Genomic DNA, 9,505 nt, shown 5'->3' with positions numbered 1-9,505 from the left:
CTCTCTCATCTAGTTTGGTTGAAGGCATTAATTTGATAAAGTGTCAAAAGTTGGATGAGATGAGAGCATCATGTTCGTTTTATAGTGTTTCAACTAGAGCTTAAGATTGAATTATATGGATTAAAACATATTAAAATACTCGGCAAAATAAACTTAAGTGCCATACACATAAGTGGACCACTTTCTAGTTACAGTTTTGCCACTTTATTTCAACCACTTATTCTTCTTTTCAATAATACCATATTTTCCAATTCAAACCTATAAATGCCAAAAATATTTATTTAATAGTTATAATTAATTACTAAATAAAATTGTCATGTGTGTAATTTATTAATTAGACCATCCCAAGTCTCTTAATTAACAAATTGACCCCAAAACTCTTTTCTTCACAATTAAGCCCTTGCTTAGTGAAAATTCATAAATAAGACATAGTCTAATTTTAGAATTATAATTGATTAATTAAAATCAATTGACTGAGTTTGCAAACAGTATTATCTCAACTAGTGAGGGGACCATGTGTTGGGTTTTGTACCCTAAATAAAACCCATTTCAATATAATCAAATTTACTAATTAGTAAAGATCAGAAATTGCATTTTATGTTGCATGGTTCACATGAATTATTTCATGATTATGTTTAATGTATAAATTTTATTAAGTCCAGAACATATGTATTTGTTCATGGTTATAGAGTTGTCAGCACAGTGGAATATAATCATCATGATTATATGTTCAAAAGTTTAATTCCCTGATTTGTCAGTTCACTGGATTTAGACTGGCATGATAATCAGCCATAGGTATACTTACACCTTGGATAAATGTTATGTCCTTTCTAGGGCATTGGCAAAGTTTACCAGTATCGGATGTATGGAGTATACATTGAGAGGGACCGATATTGATCTTAGATGAGATAGCCTAAACTTACCGTTATATCTTTCTAAGTCAATATCAATGGTTGATCTTAGGTTTATGGATCTTAACCCTGACATGGTTAGGTTCGATCTCAAGAGTGTTATTTGTGTTCTTTGATTTGTTAGTTAAGCCTACCTTTTTGGTATGGGTTATACGTACATTTTGGGAACATGTTAGTACAATTGAGTGGGAGCACTAATCATAGATATGGAATCTATAGCTTCTATTAGAACATAGAAGCGAAACGATGATTTCCTTCGAGCTTGGCTGAATAGAGATAAATGATTGAGATCTCATTTCAGTAATTATATTAGTTTACTGAAATATCATTTATAGGTAGCTAAGTGTTTTAAGGATAAAATACATTGAAGGGTAGAACGGTAAATTTGTCCCTATTCAGTGTAGATCATCTATAGAGGATCCTTGAGTATTAGGATTGTAACAATGGATAATCATAAATGAGAGAGTTCCTTCTATAGAGATTTCACCTGCTTCATTGTTCTTCCTATTTCGGCCTATAGTGAGTGAGTGTCATGCCCACACATAGCAAGTCAAGTACTTAATCATAGTGAGTAAGATGGTGGCAACCAAACTCGAAGGAGAGAAAGAGATCCAGGTTAAGATCTTGATTATGCTCTGCTACATAAAGGAATCAAAGGCTAGAGATCTTGAACGGAAGGAGTCATTATATTCCACTGCAAACAATGTAAGGTTTTCTTAAACCTTTATGTGTTTATTTTCATTGTTTTAGAGAATTCATATTTAGGATGTTAATCAACATACTTGTTAGTAAATTTAGATCCTGATGAAATATTCCCAACAACTGGCCTCAGAGCCATGGTAATGATTTACTTTCATGAAATATGGATTTAAAACGATGAATATTGTTTGTATGTTGATTTGGATGTGTTCATGTTGGCTTATGTGTTAATTTGATGATTGAATGTGAATTATAAAATTTTTCCATGAAAATAATTTTATTTTCAATCTGAAAATATTTAATTTTGATTCCTTGTGAATAATTAAGCAATTTTGGTTTTTACGGAACTCGATTCCGATAAAATTGAGAAAGTTATGGTTATTTGAAAAATCGGATGCCATGGGTGGCGAAGTATGGTGCTCGCACGCACCAGGTACTTCGGACAAGGAGGAGATGCACGCGAATTCAGACATGCACTGTCTGAATTCCTTGGTCAGGTGCCTTTAGACACCACGCCATGCGCCCAGGACCCTGCACCCCGCTCGTGTCACATGCTGCATATGCCGAGAAAGCTCGGCTGGGAGGCTGCATCTTGTTGGGTTTTGTGCCCTAAATAAAACCCATTTCAATATAATCAGATTTACTTATTAATAAAGATCAAAAATAAAATTTTATGTTGCATGGTTCACATGATTTATTTCATGATTATACATATAATGTATGAATTCCATTTAAGTCCAGAACATGTGAATTTGTTAATGATTATAGTGTTGTCAGCACACTGGAATATAATCTTAATTATATGTTCGAAAGTTTATTCCCTGATTTGTCAGAACACTGGATTTAGACTGACATAGTATAATCAGCGATAGGTATTCTTACACCTTGGAAAAGCGTTATGTCCTTTCCAAGACATTAGTAAAGTTTACCAGTATCGGATGTATGGAGTATACATCGGAAGGGACCGATATTGAACTTTGATTAGATATATTAGAGTTTACCGTAATATCTATTCAGTTCAATATCACCTGTTGATCCTAGATCAAATGATCTTAATCCTGATATGATTAGGTTCAATCTCAAGAGTGTTATTCGTGTTCTTTGATTTGTTAGTTAAACCTACTTTTGGGTCAGGGTGATATGTACATTTTGGGAACACGATAGTGCAATTGAGTGGGAGCGCTAACATAAATATGGAATCTATAGCTTCTATCTGGCAAATAGAAAGTAAAGGATGATTTCCTTCGAGCTTAACCAAACAAAAATAAATGGTGGAGTACTCATTTCACTTAGCTGAAATATCATTTATACAGGGTTAAGTCTTTTAAGGATAAAATACATTGTAGGGTGTTACGGTAATTTAATTTCTTTAAAGTGTAAATCATCTATATAGAGGATCATTGATCAAATTAGGATTATAACAATGGATAACTAATGACGTATCTATATCATGGAACATATAGAGCGTTCTATATGACTGAGAGTGATTCCAAGTTCTAAGAGTGGATTCAATAAGGAATTAATAAGTTAGGGAATTTACTTGGTAAATTCGGTTCGACTTATTGGAAGCTCAGTTATATAGACCCATGGTCCCCATACTAGTTGAGACCATACTGCTTGTAAGACTCAGTTAATTGATTTTAATTAATCAATTATAATTCTAAAAGTTAGACTATGTCTACTTTATGAATTTTCACTAAGCAAGGGCAAAATTGTAAATAAAAGAGATTCTAGGTTTATTTATTAATTAAGAGACTTTACATGTCTAAATTAATAAATATATTAAATGGTAATATTATTTAATAATTAATTTTAAGTTATTAAATAATTAGAATTGGCATTTAAATGATTAAATTGGAAAATTGGAATTTTTGAGAAAATGGAAATGAGAAATAACAAAATGGGAAAGTTGCAAAGTGAGGCCCAGTTTCCTTATATGGGCCGCCTACTATGCATATGCTTTTACCATTTTATATTGGGAAATTTACATGGTATACTAACTTTTGCCATTTTTTTACAAAAATACTGCCAGGCAGTATTTTTTACTTTTTCACTGTGTTTTTTTATAAGTTTCATACTACAATATACTGTGTCAAGTTTTCACTGGTGTTTTACTAGTGTTTTACTAGTGTTCTACTGTTGTTTTGAGTTGTTCTGCTTTGTGTTTTACTGGTGTTTTATAAAAACATAGTATTTTTGAAAAAAAAATCGTGTGATAGTATTTTTGTAAAAGTTAACCAAAATTCAAGTATTTTTTGGAATTTCCCTTTGATATTTCCATTATTTTAATGCCACACAATTCTAACCTAAACCTAGAGGGCATTCTATAAATAGAAAGTAATGGCTTCAGGAAACAACACACAATTGCATCTCATTCTTTTCAGAGTGAATTCCTGAGCCACCACTTTCCTCTCTCTTTTCTTTTCTTCTAAATTTCGAAAATTCCTTGAGTGATAGAGTAGTGCCCACACACATCAAGTGGTACATCAATCATAGTATGTAAGACTATGGAAAATCAGCATCAAAGAAGGAGAGAAAGAGATCCAGATTCAGATCTTGATAATGCTCTGCTACAGAAAGGAATCAAGGGCTAGAGATCTGAATGGAAGGAGTCATAATATTCCGCTGCACCCAATGTAAGATTTTCTTAAACTCTTATGTGTTTATTTTCATTGTTTTAGAATTCATATTAGAATGTTAATCAAACATACTTGGTAGTAAATCTAGATCCTGGTAAAATATTTCCAACACATCTGCCCTACGTCCGCGCGTGCCCAAGGCTGCGTGCAGCCTTCTTGGGCTATACGTGCAGCCTCCTGGGCAGTAAGCCATCTTATCCGATTTTTGTGGGATTTTTCCCCAAATTTCGAATTTTCGCAATTTTCAAACCCTAAAATTAAAATAAAATATTATTTTTAATATATTTAAACTTAAATATCTATTTTAAATTAATAATATTTAATTTTAATATATTATTATTAATTTTTGATATTTTGAGGTTTAAATTTGAAAATTGATTATTTTTTTTTAAATTATGGCTAGATTTTAAAAATTTGTTAATTTCTTTAATATTTATATATTATTTAATTATAAGATCAGATATTTTAATATTAGCCATATTTTAAATTAAAAGATATCTTTATCTTTTTTTTTTTTTTAATTTGAAATATTATATTAAAATTATCTTATATGATAAATTAAATAATTGATAAATTTGAAGTTAACCTAGATATTTTTATAGATATTCTAACCATAATATTTTAAAATTCAAAATTGGTTATTTTGTTAAATATTTAATTGTTTATAAATTATAAGTTAGAAAAATAATATTTTATATCATTTTACTTCTAAGAAATTTATAAATATTATTTTAAATATTTAAATAATATAGATATTTTTGTAGAAATTTGAAAAATGCTTAATTTGATATATTTTGACATATAATTAGGATAATTATTATTTGTTTATTATTTTTTTAAAAAATAATAATTACCTAACCATATCTATTTTAAAATTAGTTTATTTTGTTATTTTAATTTTATTAAATTATAAGATTATAAAATAATATTGAAAATATCTATTTACTTATTTTCAAATCATTTATCTTATTAGATATTTAATTTACTTTTAAAAAAATAATTTAAATAAACTAGATATTTTAAATTAATTTCATTTTTAATATTAAATTTTGATGAGATATTTAAGGTTGTTTTTAATAACCCTAAATTTTCAAAATTTAGTTGGTTAGTTTAAAATAATAATTTAATTATATTAATATCTTATTTCACATATTGTTACATGAATATTGTGTTTGTTTTGTTTAATTGTTTATTCAAAACTTTTTTTTAACAAACCTATTATTTATTTGATCTAAATTGCTATGATTAACTTGTTGATAGATTCAATGATCATATTTTAATCATAGTTTAATTATAAATAGATCCTTTAAATAATTTGTAACAGGTCAATTTTGTACTTCTTTCATCTGTATAAAACCAGAAACATGATAGGGCCCATCCAAATTAATTTGACCTGTGTGAGCCTATATATTTGCTTTTGCGCTTAGATGCATATAGGAAGCCCATTTATTTCTAGATATTTTGATAACTCTAGAAACTAGAGTTATTTTTCACATTTTTTTTACTAAAAATTGGTTTAGTTCTTAAGTTTTTAATTAATTTAGTAAGTTTTTAATTATTTTTGAATTTATTAGCTTTATTGTAATTTTATATGTTTTTGTGTGTTTTTATAATTATTTTATTATAATATGTTATGTAGTATTTATTTTTAATTTTATTTTAGTTTTTAATTAATTTTATGTATTTTTAGGTGTATTTGGTGGAAAAAGTAGGGATTAAATTGAAGAACATATGAAGAATTTGGGGTTAAAATGCAATTTTACAAGTAAAATCAGATCAGCCCTGTTTCAAGACCCACTCTCGGTCAGAAAAGTTGACTCAATCCGAGCCATCCAAAGTCAGATCTGAGGGCTGCCATTTGTGCGTGTGGTGCACACCCGACCAAGGCAAGTGTACCTGCCAACCGCCTGCAGGTGTGGTCCCCAGCAAAGACGCCCTCTCCAACAGCAGCTTGCCACGCGTCCCCTGGTCCCCACTTCCGTCAGCGCCCAGCCTACCAGCAAGCGCCACGTCCCGCCTCGTCAGCCTTCCCAACGAACCAGCTCGCGCCAAGTGGCACCTGCAGAAGAAAAAGAAGAAGAAAGAAATGAAGTGTTAATTGATTTATTTTATCTGAAAATTATATTCCCAAACACCAAAAATTGCATTTTCTCCCACATATTACACATAAATACTCTATTTACTCTTCCCAATTTATTTCACCTAAATAAACATTCCTATTTTATTTTTTACCCTATCCTTTCACTACTTTTACATCCTTACAAAACATTTATTTTTTCCAATACTCTTACACATACTCTATTTATCCATTCTCTTCCCAACACTAATTAAATTAATCATTTTATTTATTTATTTTGATTAATTTAATTCTCTAATTTTGCCTATAAATATGGTGTTGGAAGACCATTTCAAAACACATCTCTTCACCCTCCTAAACATCTCTTCACCCTCCTAAACATCTCTTCACCCTCCTAAACACCTCTTCAACCCAAAACACTTCTCCATTCCACACTCTTCATTTTTACCATTTTCTTTCTACCATTTTTACACTTTGAAGAGCATGTCAAGTATGTTTATCTTTTGTAATTTTTATCTAGTTATGAGCTTCTAATCTTTTTTCAAGATTATTATGATGATGATGAAGCAAAATGTAACTAGATAGTGTTTATGTTTGTATGTTGATTTCCCATTTGTGCTATAAAGTTCATGGATTTTTCTATCAAAAATATGTCTTTTTTTTCTTCAATATCATGTATTTTTGATTGTTAAAGCATATTTCTACTTAGTTCTTCATTATGCCAAAATATAATACTCTTTGATTAAATGTCTTTCATTAAATTGTTTACATCTAATTCTTAGAATATAAGTGTTATATTTTGCCTAAACATAGTTTCTTTGATTTTGTGTAGTTTCATTAAATTGTAACACATTTAATGCTTAGAAATTATACATTTTATAGTGAAGAAAAATCCTACCTTTTTGAAAATAACTTGTACTTAAATGAAAAATATATTTTGGAAAATATGGTGAGATTTATTTCAACTATATCTAAAACTTGGGAATCAATATACTTATAAATATTATTGAACTTGCATTTTGTGGATTCTAATATCTTAATAATCTTATTTTACACATCTTATTTGAAAATCATTTTCATACTCACTCATCTTTAATCTTAAGTATTTTAGTTACTTGTCTTTATTTTATTTTGCAAAACTAAAATCCCATCAAATATTTGGAGCTAGGTTAGAATATTCTTACTTTGTTTGAAATAGTTTCTTTTGATGTTAGTCAACTCCCATGGGTTCGACCTTGCACTTACATGAACACTATATTCCGAAACGATTCGTGCACTTGCGAGTATAAATATTAAAACACTCACTTTTGAGGACAACAAGTTTTTGGCGCCGTTGCCGGGGAGTTGCAAGAAAGAAACGATCTTTCTACAAGGTAAGTAATATTCTTCTACTAGTTATTTTTTTTTTCTTTTCTCATTTTCATCAAAAAAAAAAAAAAGTTAAAAAAAATATATCGAAAAAAAAAGTTGAAAAAAAAGGGAAGTTATACATATATATTGTTATATATTATATATTATATATTATACTATATATACATATTTATTGGTAGTTGATGGCATTTTGTGCCTCCTACCTATTTGTTAGTTGAGTGCATTTTTGCCTCCTAACCCTTTTTTTTAGTAGTTGAGTGCATTTTGTGCCTCCTACATACTTGATAGTTGAGTGCATTTTTGCCTCCTATTATATCTCCTCTAGTGATGGCATTAGTGCCTCCTAGCTTTTATTTTTGTTTATCATTTTAGTTGATGGCATCTTGTGCCTCCTAAAATCTTATTATTATTACTACTACTACTACTATTATTATTATAGTTAGTTGATGGCATTTTGTGCCTCCTAACTTTAATATAATTATCTATCGTTATTATTGTCATTTTTTTTTATTGTATTTATTTAGTTGTAATTTATTTACTTTGCTTAAGAAAATACTTGAAAAAAAAAATTTAAAAACAAAGCTTGTTCTTTCAACATAAGCAATTTTTGCTTAAAGGAAATTTGGCAAAGTTCCCATCCACACTTAATAATTAACCCCGGGGAGTTGTTATTAAGTCGTGAGTAAGTGGAATCAAATAGGCCTGGGAACAAGTCAAACCAAAAAAAAAAAATTGAAAAATTAAAAATTAACAAAAAAATCATAATCTCTTTGTGTTATAAGTATGCTCTGTGGTTGCGGTTTATAACTGATCTTCCACATCAGAAATTTGTCTTCTTGAGATTATTGTGTGTTATTTGTGTTTCTTTGTGAAATTTGTGACATTGCATGCATCATTGGCAACGTGATTCTAAAAATCGTTTGGTAAAAAGAGTAGTAACTTTAGGTGAAATTGAAAGTGCTTTTGAAAAATTAAGCATAATGGAACAAGAACCTAATATTGCGCAAGAAAAAACACTACTTGAATATTTTTCACCTATTTCATCTAATGCTCCATCATGCATTGTTTTGCCTACTACTAATGCCACTCATTTTGAACTTAAACCATCAATCATTCAATTGTTGCCTTCTTTTTATGGTTTAGAAAGAGAAGATCCTTATATGCATGTAAAAGATTTCTTAGAAATTTGCTCAACTTTTCGTTTTCAAAATTTTTCGGATGAATCGGTTAAGCTTAGGTTGTTTCCTTTTTCTTTAAAAGATAAAGCCAAAGCTTGGTTAAACTCACTTCCAACCGGAACCATAACAACTTGGGATCAACTTTTTAATAAATTTCTTGCCAAATTTTTCCCCATGTCCAAAACTGATAATTTAAGAAGAGAAATCTCCGAATTTTATCAAAAAGATAATGAAGAATTTTATGAATGTTGGGAAAGATTTAAAGATTTATTATTAAAATGTCCCCACCATGGTTTTGAAAAATGGAGACTTGTAAAATATTTTTATGATGGTTTAACCCCTTCAAACCGACAAATGATTCAATCTATGCATACCGGAAAATTTTTGAAATTACAAGGGCAAGAGGCTTGGGAAGCTCTTGAAGAATTATCTGTTAATTCACAACAATGGAATTATTCTGAGCCTAGGTCTAGAGCAAATAATTCACCCAAAAGAGGAGGAAAATATGAAATTAAAGAAGAAACTGATTTGAGAACATCTTTTGAAAAATTAGCAAGAAAAGTAGAAGCCTTAGTCATAAGTCAAAATATGAATTCTCATGTTCAACCTAAAAAAGATGTTTTTGCTAGT

General features: G+C 29.4%; 1 non-coding gene across 1 annotated transcript; it reads right to left on the bottom strand.

Moving 5' to 3' along the window:
- Positions 1 to 9,064: 9,064 nt before the first annotated feature.
- LOC115696115 (small nucleolar RNA R71) lies at positions 9,065 to 9,171 on the bottom strand. Its single transcript, XR_004007710.2, has one exon. It is a non-coding gene; the product is annotated as a small nucleolar RNA R71 (small nucleolar RNA).
- Positions 9,172 to 9,505: the final 334 nt, after the last annotated feature.

Source organism: Cannabis sativa, chromosome 6 (genome assembly GCF_029168945.1).
Source record: "Cannabis sativa cultivar Pink pepper isolate KNU-18-1 chromosome 6, ASM2916894v1, whole genome shotgun sequence".
In the NCBI taxonomy this organism is placed as follows: Eukaryota; Viridiplantae; Streptophyta; class Magnoliopsida; order Rosales; family Cannabaceae; genus Cannabis; species Cannabis sativa.
This window is presented reverse-complemented; position numbering and strand designations above follow the sequence as displayed.